We start from the raw sequence: 20,033 nt of genomic DNA, 5'->3' as shown, positions 1-20,033 counted from the left end.
TGATGGCTATTCCTGTTTGCCAATTTGACTACATGAGGAATTAACCAAAGCACAAGGGATAAGTGTAGCAACCACCCTGAATCCAGAGGAACAAAACTAAATGAATATGGGAGAACATGCAGAGGGGGCTGGTGAGCGTTCAGTGGTTCAGTCTACAGGGCAGGCTGTATCAGCTGGTCTGGAGTATACTTTGGAATCCCCACAAAAATATACCAGTGAAGGAATGAACTTGCTAGTGAGAGTGAGAGCAAGAGAACAAAAAGCAAAGATGTGAGAGTTTCCTTCTTCCATGTCCTTTATTTTGCTGCCACCAGCTAAGATTTAAGGTTGATTCTCAAACCTCAAAATATTTGACTTTAGGTGGGGCTTCCCACTTCAAATGATTCAATCAAGAAAATTCACAGCCTCTTGGGTTTTAGTTAACCAAACATGTTTTTTTTTCATCTTCTTTTTTTTTTGGAAACAGGGTTTCTCTGTGGAGCATCAGAGCCTGTCACAGAACTCACTCTGTAGACCTGGCTAGCCTCAAACTTATAGAGATCTGCCTGCCTCTGCCTCCCGGATACTAGGATTAAAGGCATGTGCCACCACTGTTCTTCTTCTCCATGTATTAAAAAAAAGAACATGGATATAGAAGGGGTTGAATCTCAAAGAAATGGCTGTTGAATTGAATATGATAAAAATGAATTCAATACATTCTCAAGAATTATTAAGAATTTTTTATTGTTGATATTTTCTAAAACAACTGATTGATATCATTAGATGTTAAACTACAAAAGGAAAAGCAGAGGTTTCTATGTGAGTCCTGAGGAGGCTGTGTTTACTTCATGGCTCTTTGTCTCCAGAAGGATCTGTCTGCTTCCCCAGCTCTGGGTACAGGGCTCTCAAACATGCCACCATGATGGACCACAGTCCAGTGCTCCTGTTCAGTCAAAATACAAAGTACGAATCCTGAAGAAAAGTTCAATCTGGAAATATCAATGCTATGAAGAAAATTGGAGACATCATCCGGACATGTTTTGGACCTACATCATTGATGAACAATGGACACAATGGGAGGTATGGTGATGACCAAGGATGGCAATGCCGTTCTTTCAGAGATTCAAGTCTAGCATCCAGCAGACAAGTCCATGGTTGAAATTAGCAGGTCACAGGATGATGAGATTGGAGATGGGACCACATCAGTCATTTTTCTTGCAGGAGAAATGCTTTCTGTGCCTGAGCACTTTATAGAGCAGCAGATGCACCCAACAGTGGTGATCAGCACTTACCACATGACACTGGCTGATATGATCAGCACTCTGAAGAAAATCAATACCCCATTGATGTCAATAACCATGATATAAGGCTGAACATCATCAATGGGTCTATTACTGCAAAAGTCTTCATTCGATGGTCCTCTGTAGTATGCAATATAGCCCTGGATGCTATCAAGACTGTGCAGTTTGGACAGACTGGCCTAAAGAAAATTGACATCAAGAAGTGTGCAAGAGTGGAAAAGATCCATGAGGGCATCATTGAAGACTCATGTGTTTTATGGGGAGTCATGATTAACAAGGATGTGACCCATTCACGAATGCACCACTATATCAAGAACCCTAAGATTGTGATACTGGATTCTTCTCTGGAGCACAAGAAAGGAGAAAGCCAGACTGACATTGATTTACTCGAGAGGAGGATTTCACCCGAATTCTGCAAAAGGAAGAAGAGAACATTCAGCAGTTGTGTGAGGACATTGTGCACCCGAAGCCTGGCATGGTCATCTCAGAGAAGGGCATCTCAGATTTAGCTCAGCACCACCTCCTGCTGGCCAACGACACTGCCATTTGCAGAGTATGGAAGACAGACAATAATCACATTGCTAGTGACTGTGGAGGACAGATAGTAAGCAGATCAGAGGAACTGAGAGGAAAAGATGATGCTACAGGCACAGGCCTATTGGAAATCAAGAAAAATGGAAATGAATACTTCACATACCTCACTGAGTGCAAATACCCAAAGCCTGCACCATTCTTCTTGAAAACACCATGGGGATACTGTCAGAAGTAGAAAGCAACCTCCAGGATGCCATGCAAGTGTGCCAAAACATTCTTGTGGACCCTCAGTTGGTACCTGGTCATGAAGCCTCAGAGATGGTTGTGGCCCATGCCTTGACATAAAAATCTAAGGACATGATTGGTGTGGAACAATGGCCATATAGAGCTGTGGCCCAAAACAAAAAAGAAAACCAAATTATAAGCATAGCACAAAATATTTAGAAATAGTGTAATGTTGTAGCAAAATTACTGTGTTTTTTTTTTTAAGTCGAGTTCTTATTGTATATCCTAGGCAGTCCTTGAACTAAAACACCTACTACTTCAGCAGCCCAATCCCTAGGACTCTAGGATTAAAGGTGTGAGGTACCACACCCAGCTAAGCAGGAACTCAGGAAACCTTACTGTGGAGGTTTGCTAGTGAACATTGGCCAAAAAGTTAATTCAATCTTCTGTCCATTAAGAATAATGCTATTTTCAAGGACTTACCTATTGGAAGCATTATTTAAAGCAACCATGGGAGGAAGTGGGCATGGTCTTTAGAGAGTATATAAGAACACTCCAGGGCCAGACAATTTCATTCTTCTCTGGACCAGACAGAGTGAGTTTCTATAACTTCTGATTCCTAGACTGCTACATCTATGTCCTCCACACATTGAGGATCATACGCCAGAGCTCAGCTAATATTGCTGTGTCTCTCTATGAACCTCTCTCACCTGAGAAATGTAAACGGTTATTTTACCTAAATGTTGTTTCTTCCCACAGTGCACATTTCCTTGCCCAACATAAGTATCATCCATCACAAGATAAACCTCTTTAATGCCATGAGAAGATTGAGCTTCTGACCTCACCATACAGATACATCTACAGATTCTGTTGGATGCTATTATGCTTCCTGGATATCACAGAACTTCATCCTAGGGAAATATTACTGGGAGATTGATTTGAAGGACTCTTGAGACTGGGCTGTAGGGGTCTGTAAGGATTCCTTGTTAAGGTATAGAAATCAACTAATTGAATCTGAAGGTGCATTTCTTCTTGTGTGTATGAAGGAGGGTAATCAATACAGTCTCCTCACCACGTGCCCAGTATTCCAGCATTATATACAGACCACTGGGCTGAGTTGGTGTGTTCCTTGATTGTGAGGAGGGATGTTTAAGTTTTGTGAATGTTGGCAAGAGTTCCCTCATACACAAGTATCCTCCTGGCACCATCAAAAACCCTGTCTGGCCTTACATCTCCAAGGGGGAATTCTGCAATCCATTACCAAGTGATTTTTAAGTACTCCCTACTGTAATGTTACTTTCCTTATTGCTATTAAATATTAAAATACTATTAAATGAAAAAATGGTAGACTACATTACCTTTTATTCTGTAGTCTACATATTTCACATAGAAACTTTATTTCATAGTGATTTTTGTTTGCTTGTCTTTGCGTACTTGACTTTAAGTAATTATGCTTAGATACTAAGAGAGTAGTCTTAGAGACTCAGGCTCCAGTTGGCTGTTAAAGCCCCCTTTAAGTGTACTCAGGACCCTCAGCTGCATTCTAGCACCATAAAAATATGCTCTACTTATGGGATTCCACTTAATCGTGTCAAGCTGGAGCACAGCTATATATCGTGCTCACCAATTTAATGACAATTTGACTCAGACACTTTTGGTGATTTGAGACATAGTTTCTCTTTATAGCTCAGGCTATCCTCTGCATTCCAGGAGCTGGGATTAAAGGCTTGTACCACCAACACCTGAGAGAAACATGCTTCCTTCCCTCTTTCCTTCCTTCCTAACTTCCTTTCTCTTTTCTTTCTTTCTTCCTCTCTTCCTATCCTTCAATTTCCTTTGTTATTAGAGAAAATTTTTGAAACTTTGGTTATACTGGACAAGGCTAAGGAGGCGGCTGGTCTTGACGTCTCAGACATGCCTCTGCCTCTGCTTCCCCAGTGGTGTGATTAAAGGCTTGTGTTACCACCAGAAGAAATTTGCCTTTCTTTCTTTCTTTCTTTCTTTCTTTCTTTCTTTCTTTCTTTCTTTCTTTCTTTCTTTCTTTCTTTCTTTCTTTCTCTTTCTTTCTTTCTTTCTTTCTTTCTCTATTTCTTATTTATGTATTTATGTATGCATTTATTTATTTATTTTTAGTGAAGGGTGAGGTTCAGACAAGTTTTCTTTTCTGTAACTTTGGCTGTCCCAGAATTTCAATGGTAGATCAAACTGGCTTCAGAGTCCCAGAAATCTGTCTGTTCTCATTCCTGAGTGCTAAGATTAAAGGAGTGCAATTCCACCCACATGCCAGAATTCTTCAGACATCTTGAGCAGACAATTATCAGATTCACATGGAAATTCAAAAAAGGAACAAAACGAGGAGAGGAGAGGAGAGGAGAGGAGAGGAGAGGAGAGGAGAGGAGAGGAGAGGAGAGGAGAGGAGAGGAGAAGGCCTAAGAGGATTTAGTTTCCACCAAAGATGGAAGAATTGCCAGTAGTTGTGGCCCACTCCCAAAAGTCAGTATCCAAGTTCAATTCAGTATCTTTCATGTGTACTTGCTTAGCTCAAAGGTTATTTCAAAGTACAATATTTAATTTCTGAATATTGAGTTATTCCTAGACTCTTGATTTGATACTGGTTTCTTATTTATAGGATTTATATTCAGAGAATATATGGGATTTTATTTTGGGGATTGTATCTCTGATTTTCTTCTCAGCCTGTTTCTCAATTGTATATAGGAGGAATACTGGTTTTTTTTTTTTTGAGTTAATATTGTGTCTTGCTATGTTGCTGGCAGGGAGAAATAGCCAAATGAATAGAAACATATGAACTATGAAGCAAAGGCTGAGGGGCTCCCAACTGGATCAGGCCCTCCGAATAGGTGAGACAATTGATTGGCTTGATCTGTTTGGGAGGCAGCTAGGCAGTGGGACCTATTCCTGTGCTCATTGCATGAGTTGGCTGTTTGAAACCTGGAGCTTATTCAGGGACGCTTGGCTCAGTCTGGGAGGAGGGGACTGGGCCTGCCTGAACTGAGTCTACCAGGTTGATCGCAGTCATCAGGGGAGGCTTTGCCCTGGAGGAGGTGGGAATGGGGGGTGGGATGGGGGTGAGGGGAGGAGGTGGGGGGGGAGAACAGGGGAACCCATGGCTGATATGTAGAACTGAATGGTATTGTAAAATAAAATAAAAGGGAAAAAAAAGGTATCACACAGTGATTAGGAAAAACGTCACTCCAAGTTTGCCAAACACTTCAGGTTACACAAGCCTGACAACTTGAGTTCAATCCTTGGAACTCTTGATGTAAAGAGAAGTTGTCCCCTGAAAGTTATCCTATGACCTGCAAACATGTGCATGTACATGTACACACTTTCACACACACATAAAAATAACAAAACAAATAAAAGAATCCCAAAAACATCACACAAAAACAATTTAGTATTTTTTATATAAAAGACATCTGCACTTTCCTAAGGCAAATTGGATAATTTTATAGCATACTTCAGGTTATCCTGACTTGCACTGCTGGCTAAACTCACCTTCTGAACATGTCCTCTAAATGCTGCAAAGAAAACGAAAAATGGATCCTGCCCCCCTGACTTCCCTTCTGGACCAGAGGTGAGTATCCAGGCCCAACCCGGACCCCATCCCTGGGCACCAGCCACTCCGGGAAGACCTACCCAACATGGCCACAGGTTCTGGCCACCGGGCAGGTCCCCGACTAGCCCCACCAGGAAGGATCCCCTTCTCCAAGCCCCACAGCAGCCCCTGCACTCTCCACGCTCTGCCCCCATGCATATCTGCCCTAGACCCCAGCCACTTCCTGAGACTTAGAGACCGGCCCCCAGCTCCCATCCTGCCCACGACTTCCCTTCTGGACCAGAGAGGGCTCCCATCTTGCTCTGGACTTCCCTCCTGGACAACAGCTCACACCCTGACCTGGACTTCCCTTCTGGACAAGAGTGCACATCCTACCCCAGACTTCCTGTCTAGACAAAAGCTCCCATCCTGGCCCAGACTTCTGGTCCAGATAAGAGCTTCCATCCTGCCCTAGAGTTCCCATTTGGACAAGAGAACTCCCATCTGGACAAGAGAAAGAGACTTCCTGAATCTGTCAGCTCTTTCTGAACCAAGTACACTGATAAGTCCAAGAAGGAACCACAAGGAGATGGACAGACGTCAAGGCAGAAGTACATACAAAAAAATGAAGAGCAATACAGCATTACCAGAAGCTAGCCCGCCTCCAACATCTAGACCTGAACATCAAGAATTGGAAGAAGCAGAAGAAAATAGCCTTATGAGTAACATCATGAAGAAGGTAGAGGCTTGTGTAGAGGAAAAGACAAAAAATGGAAAGAATGCTGTAAACAACTAGAGGAAAGGGCAAACAAATTAGAAGAAAACAATAAAGTCCTGGAAGAAAGCAATAAAGTCCTAGAAGAAAACAATAAAGTACTGGAAGAAAACAATAAAGTACTGAAAGAAAATCATGAAAAAGCAACGAAACAAATAAAGGAAACAGTCCAAGAACTGAAAAGGGAACTTGAAAAAATAAAGAAAACACAAACAGAGGGAATGCCAGAAACAGAAAATCTGAGTAAAAGATCAGGAACTTCAGGTGCAAGTATAACCAACAGAAAGCAAGAGATGGAAGAGAGGATCTCCGGCATTGAAGATACAGTAGAAGAAAAGGATTCATCAGTCAAAGAAAACACTAAAGCCAACAAAGTCATGAACCAAAATGTCCAAGAAATTTGGGACAACATGAAAAGACCAAACCCAAGAATTATAGGGATAGAGGAAGGTGAAGAATACCAACTCAAAGGCACAGAAAATATATTCGACAAAATCATAGAAGAAAACTTTCCCAACTTAAAGAAGGAAATGCCTATGAAGATACAAGACGCCTATAGAACACCAAACAGACTAGACCCCCCAAAAAAGTCCTGACACATAATATTTAAACAACTAAATGTACAGAATAAAGAAAAGAATATTAAGAGAAGCAAAGGAAAAAGGCCAAGTGACCTATAAAGGTAAACCCTTCAGAATAACACCCAATTTCTCAACGGAGACTTTGAAAGCCAGAAGGACCTGGACAGATGTAATGCAGACACTAAGAGACCATGGATGTCAGCCCAGACTAATATACCCAGCAAAACTTTCAATCATCATAGACAGAAGGAACAAGACATTCCAAGACAAAGCCAGATTTAAACAATACCTATCCACAACCCAGGCCTACAGAAAGCACTAGAAGGAAAATTCCAACCGAAGGAAGACAGATACACACTTGAAAACACAGGCAATAGATAAAGCCACAAAAGTAAACCCAAAGAAGAGAAGTACACACACACTACCACCAAAAATCACAGGGATGAACAATCACTGGTTGTTAATATCACTTAATATCAATAGACTTAATCCACCTATAAAAAGACATAGGCCTACAGAATGGATATGAAAGCAGGACCCATCTTTCTGCTGCATACAAGAAACACATCTCAAATTCAAAGACAGACACTACCTAAGAATAAAAGGCTAGGAAAAGACTTTCCAATCAAATGGTCTTAAGAAACAAGCAGGTGTAGCCATCCTGATATCCAACAAAATAGACTTCAAACTAAAATCAATCAAAAGAGATCAAGAAGGGCATTACATACTCATCACAGGAAAGATCCACCAAGATGAAGTTTCAATTCTGAACATTTATGCCCCAAACACAAGGAAACACACATATGTAAAAGAAACATTACTAAAGCTTAAACCACATATAAAACCCCACATATTAATAGTGGGAGATCTCAACACCCCACTTTCACCACTGGACAGATCTCCCAAATCAAAACTTAACAGAGAAATAAAGGACTTAACTGATGTCATGACCCAATAGGACCTAATAGATATCTACAGAACATTCCATCCTAACAAGAAAGAATATACCTTCTTCTCAGCACCCCATGGAACTTTCTCTAAAATTGACCACATACTTGGCCACAAAGCAAATCTCAACAGATACAAAACAATTGGAATAACCTACTCTGTTCTATCAGACCACTATGGTTTAAAGTTAGATTTCAACAACAACAAACACTACAGAAAACCTACAATCTCATGGAAACTGAATAATGCTCAACTGAATCACCAATGGGTTAAGGAAGAAATAAAGAAAGAACATAAAGACTTCCTAGAGATCAACGAAAATGAAAACACCACATACCCAAACTTATGGGACACTATGAAAGCAGTGCTAAGAGGAAAATTCATAGCACTAAATGCCCACATAAAGAAGTTGGAGAAATCTCACACTAGTGGCTTAACAGCACACCTGAAAGCTCTAGAACAAGAAGAAGCAAAGTATCCCAGGAAGAATAGACAGCAGGAAATTATCAAAGTGAGAGGTTAAATTAATAAATTAGAAACTAAGAGAATAATACAAAAAATTAATGAAATAAAGAGTTGGTTCTTTGAGAAAATCAACAAGATAGACAAGCCCTTATCCAAACTAACTATAAGACAGAGAGAGAATCCATATCAACAAAATCAGAAATGAAAAGGGGGACATAACAACAGACATTGAGGAAATCCAGAGAATTATATGGTTATATTTTAAAACGTCTACTCCACAAAACTGGAAAACCTAAAAGAAATGGGCATTTTTCTGGATAAGTACCACATACCTAAGTTTAATCAAGACCAGATAAACTATTTAAATAGTTCAATAAGCCCTAAGGAAATAGAAACAGTCATTAAAACTCTCCTAAACAAAAAAACCCCAGGACCAGATGGTTTCAGTGCAGAATACTACCAGATCTTCAAAGAAGAGTTAATACCAATACTCTCTAAATTGTTCCACATAATAGAAACAGAAGGAACATTACGAAACTCCTTCTATGAGGCTACAATTACCCTGATTCCTAAACCAAACGAGGATGCAACAAAGAAAGAGAACTACAGACCGATCACCCTCATGAACATTGATGCAAAAATACTCAATAAAATACTGGCAAACAGAATCCAAGAACACATCAGAACATTTATCCACCATGAATAAGTAGGCTTCATCCCAGGGATGCAAGGGTGGTTCAACATATGAAAGTCCATCAATGTAACACACCATATAAACAAAGTCAAAGAAAAAAACCACATGATCATCTCACTAGATGCAGAAAAGGCATTTGACAAAATCCAACACCCTTCATGATAAAAGTCTTGGAGCAATCAGGAATACAGGGCACATACCTAAACATAATAAAGGCAATTTACAGCAAGCCAACAGCCAACATCAAATTAAATGGAGAAAAACTCAAAGCAATTCCACTAAAATCATGAACGAGGCAAGGCTGTCCACTCTCCCCATACTTATTCAATATAGTACTTGAAGTTCTAGCCAGAGCAATGAGACAACATAAGGAGATTAAGGGGATAAAAATTGGAAAGGAAGATGTCAAGCTTTCCCTATTTGCAGATGACATGATAGTATGCTTGAGTGACCCCAAAGATTCCACTCAGGAACTGATAAAGCTTATAAACACCTTCAGCAACATAGCAGTATACAAGATCAACTCAAAAAAATCAGTAGCCCTCCTATATACAATGTACAAAGAAGCTGAGAAGGAAATCAGAGTTACATCACCCTTTATAATAGCCACAAATGACATAAAAATACTTTGGGGTAACACTAACCAAGCAAGTGAAGGACCTGTATGACAAGAACTTTAAGTCTCTGAAAAAATAAATTGAAGAAGATGTCAGAAAATGGAAAGATCTCCCATGCTCATGGATAGGCAGGGTTAACACAGTAAAAATGGCAATCTTACCAAAAGCAATCTACAGATTCAATGCAATCCCCATCAAAATACCAACACAATTCTTCACAGACCTGGAAAGAATAATACTCAACTTCATATGGAAAAACAAAAAACCCAGGACAACCAAAAGAATCCTGTACAATAAAACAACCTCTGGAGGCATCACAATCCCTGACTTCAAGCTCTACTATAGAGCTACAATAATAAAAACAGCTTGGTATTGGGATAAAAACTGACATGTGGACCAATGGAATCGAATTCAAGACCCTGACATTAACCCACACACCTATGAACATATAACTTTTGACAAAGAAGCCAAAAGGGTGCAATGGAAAAAGAAAGCATCTTCAACAAATGATGCTGGCATAAAAGGATATCAATGTGTAGAAGGCTGCAAATAGATCCATATCTGTCACCATGCACAAAACTTAAGGCCAAGTGGATCAAGGACCTCAACATAAATCCAGCAACTCTATACCTGCTTGAAGAGAAAGTAGGAAGTAGTCTTGAATGCATTGGCATAGGAGATCACTTCCTAAATATAACACCAGTAGCACAGGCACTGAGAGAAACAATCAATGGGACCTGTTGAAACTGAGAAGCTTTTGTACAGCAAAAATATGTTCAACAAGGCAAAGTGACAGCCTACAGAATGGGAAAAGATCTTCACCAACCCCACATCTCACAGAGGACTGCTATCCAGAATATATAAGGAACTCAAGAAATTAGACACCAAAACGACCAACAGTCCAATTGAGAAATGGGCTTTAGAACTAAACAGAGAATTCTCAACAGAGGAAACTCAAATGGCTGAAAGACATTTAAGGAATTGCTCAACATCCCTAATCATCAGGGAAATGCAAATTTCAAAACAACTCTGAGATACCACCTTATGCCTGTCAGAGTGGCTAAGATCAAAAACACTGAAGACACTTTATGCTGGAGAGGATGTGGAACTAGGGGAACTCTCCTCCACTGCTGGTGGGAATGCAAGCTTGTACAACCACTTTGGAAATCAATATGGCGCTTTCTTAGAAAATTGGGAATCAATCTCCCCCAAGATCCAGCTATACCACTCCTGGGCATATACCCAAGAAATGCTCAATCACACCACAAGAGCACTTGTTCAGCTATGTTCATATCAGCATTGTTTGTAATAGCCAAAACCTGGAAACAACCTAGATGCCCTTCAACTGAAGAATGGATAAATAAATTGTGGCACATATACACAATGGAATACTACTCAGCAGAGAAAAACAATGACATCATGACGTTTGCAGGCAAATGGATGGATCTAGAAAAAATCATCCTGAGTGAGGTAACCCAGACTCAGAAAGACAAATATGGTATAGGCCATTTCTTAATTAGACTGTTGAGCATTTTGATATTTAATTTCTTGAGTTCTTTATATATTTTGGATATCAGCCCTCTGTCAGATGTGTGGTTGGTGAAGATCTTTTTCCATTCTGTAGGCTGTCTTTTGGTCTTGTTTACTATGTTCTTTGTCCTACAAAAGCTTCTCAGTTTCAAGAGGTCCCATTGATTAATTGTTTCTCTTAGTGTCTGGCTACTGGTGTTATATTTAGGAAGTCATTTCCGGTGCCAATATATTCAAGACTGCTTCCTTCTTTCACTTCTATTAGGTTCAGAATAACTGGATCTACATTGAGGTCTTTGATGCACTTGGATTTAAGTTTTGTGCAAGGTGACAGATATGGATCTATTTGCAGTCTTGTACATGTTGACATCCAGTTATGCCAGCACCATTTGTTAAAGATGCTTTCTTTTTTCTATTATATAGCTTTGGATTCTTTGTCAAAAAATCATATGTTCATAGGTGTTGAGATTAATGTCAGGGTCTTCAGTTTGGTTCCATTCCTCCACATGTGTGTTTTTATGCCATTACCAAGCTGTTTTTATTACTGTAGCTCTATAGTAGAGCTTGAGGTCAGGGATTGTGATGCCTCCAGAAGTTGTTTTATTGTGCAGGTTTCTTTTAGCTATCCTGGGTTTTTTGTTTTTCCATATGAAATTGAGTATTGTTTTACCAGGTCTGTGAATAATTGTGTTGGGATTTTGATGGGGATTGCATTGAATTTGTAGATTGCTTTTTGTAAGATTGCCATTTTTAATATGTTAATCCTACCTATCAATGAGCATGGGAGATCTTTTCATTTTCTGACATCTTTTTCAATTTCTTTCTTCAGGGCATTAAAGATCTTGTCATACAGTTCCTTCACTTCCTTAATTAGAGTTACCCCAAGGTATTTTATATCATTTGTGCCTAGTGTAAAGGGTGATGTATCTCTGAAATCTTTTTCACCCCGTTTGTCATTTGTACATAGGAGGGCTACTCATTTTTTTTTAGTTAATCTTGTATCCTTCTACATTGCTGAAGGTGTTTGTAAGCTGTATTTGTTCCTTGGTCAAATTTTTGGGGTCGATTATATGTATAGTATCATGTCATCTGCAAATAGTGCATGCTTGACATTTTCCTTTCCAATTTATATCCCCTTGATCTCATTGTGTTGTCTTCTTGCTCTGGCTAGAACTTCAAGTACTATATTGAGTAAGTATAGGGAGAGCAGACATCCTTGCCTTGATCCTGATTTTATTGGAATCACTTTGAGTTTCTCTCCATTTACTTTGATGTTGGCTGTTGGCTTTCTGTAAATTGCCTTTATTATGTTTAAGTATGTTGCCTGTATTCCTGATCTCTCCAAGACCTTTATCATGCAGGGGTGTTGAATTTTGTAAAAGGCCTTTTCAGTATCTAGTGAGATGATCATGTTTTTTTTTTCCTTGCACTTTATTTATATGGTGTATTAAATGGACAGACTTTCATATGTTGAACCAACCTTGCATAACTGGGATGAAGCCTACTTGATCATGTTAGATAGTTGTTTTTCTGTGTTGCTGGAGTCTGTTTGCCAATATTTTATTGAGTATTTTTGCATCAATGTTCATAAGAGAGATTGGTCTGTAATTCTTTTTCTTTGTTGCATTTTTGTTTGTCTTGGGAATGAGGGTAATTGTAGCCCCATAGAAGGAGGTTGCCAATGTTCCTTCTGTTTCTATTGTATGGAACAATTTAAAGAGTATTGGTATTAACTCTTTGAAGATCAGGTAGAAGTCTTTGTTGAAACCATTTGGTCCTGTGCTTTTTTGGTTGGGAGATTTTAATGACTGATTCTACTTCCTTAGGGGTTATTGGTCTATTTAAATAGTTTATCTGGTTTTGATTTGCCCAGGTATGTGGAACCTATCCAGATAATTATCCATTTTTTTTAAGATTTTCCAGTTTGTTGGAGTATAGGCTTTTGAAGTATGACCTGATGATTCTCTGTATTTCCTCAATGTTAGTTGTAATGTCTCCCTTTTCTTTTTTTCTCCCTTTAAAGACTTTATTATTTTTCTTTTTTTTATTAAGAAAATTTTTTATTAATTTTACATACCAATCACAGATCCCCTCTTCCCTCCTCCTGCCCCTCCAGCCTCCCCCCAACCCATGTCCCATTCCCTCCTACAAGAATACTTTATTATTTTAAAACTATTTTTTCTACAACTGTCTATACCCATTTTCTTTTCTTTCTTCAGCATCTAAGCACATTTTTTAAACATACTGTACCGTTTTAGAGGCTTTCTGTGTCTGGACCCAGCTTTCCTAAGCACCTGCAGCATTCTCTGACCACATGAGGCAAATCTTAAACTGTCAACAGCCATTGTGTGGTTCAGCTTAGTGCAAGGTGCTGGCACAAAGTGCTGGCAGCTGGCTCCAGCCCTCAGGCAGCAGTGAGGAGCTGTGTCTCTGTATGCTGTGACCTGTCTGAGAGATTGTGGGACTAGGAAGCTATGTCTGCCTCCATGTTTGTGTATTTGGAACTTTTCTTTTTGAGCTTTCTCGGTTCCTATGTAGAAATACGTGCCCCCATGTTGGACAACATATACAACTAGTCTTTCTCTGTCCCACCAGCCAGGTCCCAAATAATGACAGACTTCTTATTAATTATGAAAGCTTGGCCTTAGCTTAGGCTTGTTTCTAACTGGCTCTTATAACATAAATTAACCAGTTTCCATTAATCTACATGCTGCTACATGGCTTGTGGCTTTTACCTCTCCTCTTGCATGTCCTGCTTCCTCTGTGTCTGGCTGGTGAGTCCTACTTTCTTCTTCTTCTTCTTCTTCTTCTTCTTCTTCTTCTTCTTCTTCTTCTTCTTCTTCTTCTTCTTCTTCTTCTTCTTTTCGAAACAGGGTTTCTCTGTGTAGCTTTGGGCCTTTCCTGGAACTCACTTTGGAGACCAGGCTGGCCTCAAACTTACAGAGATCCACCTGGCTCTGCCTTCCAAGTGCTGGGATTAAAGGTGTGCGCCACCACTGCCTGACCCTTCTTTCTTCTTCCCAGAGTTCTCTCTGTCCAGGAGTCCTGACTCTATTTCCTGCTATTGGCCATTTTGTCTTTTATTAAACCAATCACAGTAATATTTCTTCACATAGTACAATCAAATATCTCACAATAGTCTCTTAATCATTAAACTTTGTTTATAGGCGGATACAAAAAAATCATTATTTTGTTTTTTTTATTTTGTGTTTTCTTTCTGTTCATGTTCTTGTTTTGGGGGTTTTTTTGTTCATTTGTTTGTTTTTTGTAAATTACTAACTCTCTGCCTACTAATAACAAGAATGTAGAATTGGTCCCTCTATTTACATTAAGGGTCAGTACTATGTACAGAAAATTTAAAACAAGCTATCTGCCTTTTCACATTCATATGAAGATGATTCTTAACAATACTGGTAATAACAGACTTCTCTCAGCAAAAAAAAAAGTAATGTTCTGAATTCCAACTGTTTCAGTAGAAGATTCCACCCCTTCCTTGTCCAGCCCTGGTGCTGTTTCTGTTGTCTGTTGTCCTTGGACCTCAGATAAAACTGAACAGTCTCCTGCCTAGGTCCTATCTTAACTGGATGGACAGTTAGGCCTCTAGTTCTTCTATTTCCTTGTATGAATAAAGTAGAAATGTCTGTTTGGTACCAAGGTGCTTTGCTACCATCTGCTGGGTAATTGCTGTAAAGACTACAACAATCCATGAAGATTGTAAAAAAGCATATAAGGTGTCCGAGCTTTGGGGTATTGACCCAAACACTCATATGTTGTGGCACTCTGTGTGCATTTGTGTGTGTGCATGTGCATACACCATGAATACATCTGTGCATACAAAATAGATGAAATTGCATATTATCAAAGATACAAAGAATCAGGGTCACATGTTTTGCATCATGCATTATTCACCTTGTTTGATCTAACAAGAGTGTACGAAAAAGTTCTATGAGTAAACCTGAGGATGCTTATTGTGCCTATTTATGGTGATGGGAGAGAGAGGGGAAGAGATATGAGTTTTCCTATGTTGTATAGAGCTTTGTGTATGCTTTCTTCATTCTATTCCTTGGAGAACTGCTAATCCAGCTGTCTGCATTCTGTAGACATAGAGGAAGGCACTGAACAGTTAAGAAATCTACCCAGAAAGAAGCTTCACACATGTGGGTGATAGAATTAAGTGGCTTCTGGGAGGAAAGGTGTGCATGCACCTGGTCTATAGGGTTGGATATCATGCTTATTTTCTCAGTGAGGATACGATAGACATCACTGTTGATGGTAACTTTACCCATATGGCTTAGGTAGTGGACATCAGGTTTCACCAGTGTAAATCTGTTGGTTTGAAAGAAAATGAATGGTGGTATATCTTAAGATGCCAGAAAGGATGGTCCACAGAGAAAGGCTCTAAGCAGACCCTAAGGAGAACAATCATGATGTGGAAGTTACTAGAGCTGACGAAGCCAGAACAAGACATGCAACACTGAGCCCTCTGAAAGATCAGCAGGAAGAGGCTGAAATCCAAGTTCCAAAGAAGATGTGATATCTGTCACATCTGTGGTCAGTTTGGGGCCAGTGGTGAAACCCAGGCCCAGCTGTGTGCTGTTTGTGCCTATTCAGTCATGGCAGTAAGAGCTGTGCTGCAGGTTCCCAGCAGAGCATTGGTATCTTATCTTCAGGGCTGGAGGATGCCCAGGACAATTGAGGAAGGCTGAATGATGAGGTGGGACTTCAGAGTCATATATCTAGAGATTCTCCGTCAAAAGCATGTCCTGAAGACCCAGACCCAGAAAACCCCAACACAAGGGCTATCTTCTCAGGAATGCCGGCAATAAGAGCATTAAACTGGAAGTCATAATGTGGGGCACAAAAACCTTTTATGGCTGAGTGTTCCAAGGTCTCTCACTCTTTGCATGATGGTTGGCTGTAGGCTTCTATTTGTTCCCATCTGCTTCAGGGAAAAGCTTCTCTGATGATGATGGAGCAAGGCACTTTCCATGGTGTGTGTGGGGGTGTAGTAGTGCTTTTCAGCCAGCAGGTACAGCTCCAAAGCAGGGCCTGCTGGCGACCTTGGCTGGCAGCAGCTGGAGGCAGATGGCGGGATGGCCGGGAGCCAGATACCTCACTCACAGCGGTTTCTCACTGGTCTCTGGGCTAAGCTAGGGAGCTGAGACCAGACTAGCTGCTCCCTTTTTTGGGAAGGGAACCGTGTAGGCGTTCCCTGGTTATATAGAACTTTGTAGGCGGGTTTAGGTACCCGCCAGTCGGGGAGAAGGCTGAGGGCAGGAGCCGCCCTTTGGAATTTGACCCACATGGGCACCAGATATTGGTGAAATTATTAAGGCCACTCCACGAAATTAAAAGGAAGATTTATTTAGTGGGTGACTTACAAATGAAGAAATAGGTAGATTGCAGGGGTCTGGGGAAGGTGTATCGCAGTCCAGCGGTGTTCTCTGGAGCTCTGCTCAGTCAACCTCCACCGTCTAGTGTCCAGGAACAGAGAGCTCCCTTTTCTTTTATGATATTCATAATTTAGATGTTCTCTCTCTGCCTTTTGGTTAGTTTGGATATGGATTTGTCTATCTTGTTGATTTTCTCAAAGAACCAACTCTTTGTTTCATTGATTTTTTGTATTGTTCTCTTTGTCTCTATTTTATTGATTTTTGCTCTTAATTTGATTATTTCCTGGCATCTCTTCTTCCTGGGTGACTTTGCTTCTTCTTGTTCTAGAGCTTTCAGGTGTGCTGTTAAGTCACTAGTATGAGATTTCTCCAACTTCTTCATGTGCACATTTAGTGCTATGAATTTCCCTCTTAGCACTGCTTTCATTGTGTCACATAAGTTTGTGTATGTGGTATATTCATTTTCCTTGATCCCTAGGAAGTCTTTAATTTCTTTTTTATGTCTTCCTTGATTGACCCTTTGTTGATTCACTTGAGCATTATTAAGTTTCTATGAGATTGTAGACTTTGTGTAATTTTTGCTGTTATTGAAATCTAACTTTAAACCATGGTGGTCTCATAGAACACAGGAGGTTATTGCAGTTTTTTGTTTGTTTGTTTGTTTGTTTTTTGTTTTGTATCTGTTGAGATTTGCTTTTTGGCCAAGTATGTGGTTGATTTTAGAGAAGGTTCCATGGGGTGCTGAGAAGAAGGCATATTCTTTTTTTTAGGATGGAATGTTCTGTCGATTTGATTAAGTCCATTTGAGTCATAGCATCAGTTAAACCTTTTATTTCTCTGTTAAGTTTTAATTTGCAGATCTGTCCACTGGTGAGAGTGGGGTGTTGAAGTCTGCCACTATTAATGTGTGGGGTTTTATATGTGATTCAAGCCTTAGTAATGTTTCTTTTACATATGTGGGTGCCCTTGTGGTTGGGGCATAAATGTTCCAAACTTAAACTTCATTTTGGTGGATCTTTCTTGTGATGAGTATGTAATGTCTTTCTTGATCTCTTTTGATTGATTTTAGTTTGAAGTCTATTTTGCTGGATATTAGGATTGCTACACCACCTTCCTTCTTAATACCATTTAATTAGAAAGACTTTTCCCAGCCTTATACTCTACCTAGGTATTGTCTGTCTTTGAAATCGAGGTGTGTTTCTTGATTGCAGCAAGAAAGATGGGTCCTGCTTTCATATCCATTTGGTCAGCCTGTGTCTTTTTATAGGTAAATTAATTCCATCAATATTAAGGAATATTAATGACCAGTGATTGTTAGTTCCTGTTATCTTTTGCTGATAGTGTGCTTATACTTCTCTTCTTTGTGGTTTACTGCTGTGGGGTTATCTATTGCCTATGTTTCCATGGGTGTATCTGCCTTCCTTAGGTTAGAATTTTCCTTCTAGTGCTTTCTGTTGGGCTGTATTTGCGGACAGGTATTGCTTAAATCTGGCTTTGTCTTGGAATGTCTTGTTCCCTCTGTCTATGATGATTGAATATTTTGCTGAGTATATTAGTCTAGGCTAGCATCCATGGTCTCTTAGTGTCTGCATTACATCTTTCCAGACTTTTGGCTTTGAAAGTCTCAATTGAGAATGTGGGTGTTATTCTGATGGATTTGCCTTTATAACTCACTTGGCCTTTTTCCTTTGCTGCTCTTAATATATTTTCTTTATTATGTAGGTTTAGTTGTTTAATTATTACGTGGCAAGGGGACTTTTTGGGGGGTCTAGTCTGTTTGGTGTTCTATAGGCTTCTTGTATCTTCATAGGTATTTCCTTCTTTAAGTTGAGAAACTTTTCTTCTATGATCCTGTTGAATGTATTTTCTGTTCCTTTGAGTTGATATTCTTCTCCTTCCTCTATTTCTATTATTCTTAGGTTTGGTCTTTTCATGGTGTCCCAGAGTTCTTGGACATTTTGTGTTATGACTTTTTTGGCTTTGGTATTTTCTTTGACTGATGAATCCATTTCCTCTATTGTATCCTCTGCACCAGAGATCCTCTCTTCCATCACTTGCAGTCTGTTCATTATGCTTGCATCTGTGTTTCCTTTTAGTTTTTAGAAGTATTTTGTACAACTAGTTTTGAGCATAAACATCTGAACTGCAACTCCTTCCATATCCATCCCCTTTTCCTACTCACTCAACTTTCTGTCTTAAAAAATTCTTTAATCTCATTCTATTTTGTTTTCAACTGTTTGCAATTGACAATAGAGACAGAAGATGCCTTGCTCCCCAGCTTCTGGAAATCACAGTAGCCAGACAGAAAACAGTGGAGAAATGTTCTAGATATGAAATATTGAAGAACCTTCTGAATCTCAATCAATTGCTGTAGATTGCTTTGCACCTGGATGCTGTGGGATTTTCTTATTTCTAATATGTTTTTAGGTGAAAGAAAAATGAACCACTTTCTCCTCCTTTCTCTTCTTACAGGTCCTTTGTATATAGCCCCCCACTAGACCATGTGAGCAGGATGTGAGGTGATCTGAACACTCCAGAAGATGCAGGTTTTGTTGGGTCTTCCCACTTTAAATGATTCAATCAAAATCACTTACAAGAAAAATCAATGCCTCTTGTTTTAAGTTAATTCCAGATGTAGTCAAATTAACAGCCAAGAATAGCCATCTCAAGGGATGACCACTTTGTATTTGTGATTCTTTGGGGAGCTCATTGCTAATAGAGGCTAACTCTGTGGCTAGAGGTGAGAATCTTTCAAACTTTCCCACATTCATTATCAACATATTCATTGTTCTGTTCTGGTTTATGCAGGCATTTCTAGGAGAGACTGTTTCACATCACACTTCCTGGTCTTCTGGCTCTCACTGTCTTTCTGAACTTTCTTCCTCAATTTTTCTGGAGCCATTGATGTAGGACATAGTTGTATTTGGTGGGGTTCAGATCCCCATGGTCTCTTGATATTTACATTCTGTCCAGTTGTCGTGTTCTGTGAATGTCTGCCTGTATGCCCCAGGGATTCTTTTCTATGTTCTTTTAAATAAGCATGACTAGACTTTTCTTACTTGATCTGAAATCTAATGTATTTTTCAGTTTAATTGTAATTTTAAAAAATCAAGGATAAATTGTTTCAGGGATTGTGAGATCAGGGCAATGAAATGAATAACTAATAAGGGTAAAGGCAGGAAAAATGTGCTTAGTATTTTTTGACCTCCAAGTTGTCAACATGGAGATGTGTTTAGTATTTAGAGAACACAAGGAACCATACTGGGTATGGTAAGACCCATATTTCTTATGTCCTTAACATAAGAAAAGAAAAAAAGAAAAGAAAACAATAGAAAAGAAAAGAAAAAGAAAAAGTGTGTAAAACAATGATGAGAAAGATTATATTATTACATGTAACTTACCCATTAAATACTGACTGAGGGAACTGGTGTTGTC

General features: G+C 39.5%; 1 pseudogene; it reads left to right on the top strand.

Annotated features, from left to right (window-relative positions):
• The first annotated feature begins 883 nt into the window (after window positions 1–883).
• The window catches only part of LOC143274401 (T-complex protein 1 subunit gamma pseudogene), a 164,866-nt pseudogene continuing 145,716 nt past the window's right edge, over window positions 884–20,033 (top strand).

Source organism: Peromyscus maniculatus, chromosome 7 (assembly GCF_049852395.1).
Source record: "Peromyscus maniculatus bairdii isolate BWxNUB_F1_BW_parent chromosome 7, HU_Pman_BW_mat_3.1, whole genome shotgun sequence".
Classification (NCBI taxonomy): domain Eukaryota; kingdom Metazoa; phylum Chordata; class Mammalia; order Rodentia; family Cricetidae; genus Peromyscus; species Peromyscus maniculatus.
The sequence above is the reverse complement of the archived record's forward strand: the minus strand, read 5'-3'. Positions and strand labels throughout refer to the sequence as shown.